Source organism: Metopolophium dirhodum, chromosome 2 (assembly GCF_019925205.1).
Source record: "Metopolophium dirhodum isolate CAU chromosome 2, ASM1992520v1, whole genome shotgun sequence".
Classification (NCBI taxonomy): domain Eukaryota; kingdom Metazoa; phylum Arthropoda; class Insecta; order Hemiptera; family Aphididae; genus Metopolophium; species Metopolophium dirhodum.
Genome location: NC_083561.1, coordinates 22,591,883 through 22,593,810, shown reverse-complemented (window position 1 = coordinate 22,593,810; position 1,928 = coordinate 22,591,883).

Genomic DNA, 1,928 nt, shown 5'->3' with positions numbered 1-1,928 from the left:
TTGTTACAATGACATTTGAAAAATATTAAAACTCCTTAGTCACAGTTTTTATTTATAAGCATTTAAAGTTCAAATATTGTCAGATACTGAAAAATCACGAAAATTAGCAAATTATTTTGAGTTGAGAATTCATAAGAAATTTTCTTTTTAAATCTAAGATTTGAAAATGTAATACACAATTCCTCATAAATTTGTCTACCTATATAAAAAAAAAAAAAAATGTCTACAGTCAAATCAAATTAAATTTTTACGAGCGTTTGAAGTTCATATTTTTACAAGATTGGGTATTCACTCGATTTCTCATGTAGGTAGCGGTTTTGTTATTTTATTGTTATTCAAAAACAAATAACTGTAGATATATGAACATTTTGCTGAATGTCTATATTTTCATTTTCTATACACCATAAAATGCTGACTCTTTTTGGGATGTTTACGGACATTGTCAGTTTTAAATATTTTTAGTTTTTTTCTCCATAAATATCAATAAAATTTTATTTGTTGGGTAAAAAAGCGTGAAAATTTAATGCAAGGCTCCTGATATATTATTACAATAGCAGTTGAAAAGTATTGAAAATACATAGGCACAACTTTTTTTATAAGTATTTTAACAAAATTTATCAAATTTAAAATTTAATAATTATTTTGTAGTTAAAAATGTATAAAATGTTCAACTTTTATAGCTAAGGATTGAACATTTCAAACAAGGTTCCACGTAAATAGGTTATATATAAATTAATTTATTCACAATAATATTATAATCAAATATACTTAGTAATAGCATAGGCTGACTGACAGTTTTCGCTCAGAATCGTTTTTCTTATACAATGATATTATATCATTGAATTCAAATTTAACACCATCCATTACAGTGACCCACTTATAACCTCTGTACGTCTGTACAGCAGAGCGAAATCCACTTACCCACTTTTTTCTTTTACATTTTAAAAATTCAAACCAAGTTTAAAAGTGTCGTCAGTGGGTGGCTTATTTCCCCAAATTATGTAAATCATGTTATTTGTTTCCCTCTTATCGCACATATAAACTCATTATGTCTTCGATATAAATTGTACCTATATTTTCTTCTAAAAATAATCAAATTTTTTTTCAAAAATCATTTGTGTTTTAAAATTTAAGTGCCCCTTATTAATGCCCCCCTTAAATCGGGCACTGTGTCTGTACCTGATCTGTAAAAACTAAAAATTAATACCACACACTAATGAGTAGGTAATGAGTGTGGACATCGTCTGGCAAAATCACTCTATGAGCTCAGAGCTATCATAGATATTGTACCTACTCTGTCTTTTCCACATTTATTTCTAATTCAATTCTTTTTACTGCCTTTAGTAGTCTAGTAATCCTTGAGTTTGTTATTTATGAGCATTTCTTTACTTTCCACTTTTAGCACTAAATTATTTACGTTACTACGCCTACTGCCTAGAGTCCATATGATTAAAAACTACCTACTGCTTTGCACCACTTTTCCAGTGGTTAAATTAAAATAAAAAGTACCCATGTGTATAGGGAAATTTGGCGCAAAAGGGCTGTAAACATACCTTTTATTTTTATTTTGGCGTTGATGGACCACATAGGTACCCAAAACAGATATCTAAACAGCATTTTGGTTATAAAATGGGAAATGCCGTTGTGAAATAATAAATAATATTGTAACACAGAAACAATATTGTGTTGAACGATTATATAATAGTAGGTATGTACCTACCTAAACAGTATAAGGTCAATTTTTATAATACGTTTTAAAACTGTTACAATAGGTTATACGTTATAAACAATGTTATTATACTTAATATAATATCCATGTAATAAAACCCTCTAGACGCAATATATGATATATGACCTATATTATATTCTATACCTAATTATTGAAAATGATGAAACAGAGATAAAATTACATACAAATACAATGTCCG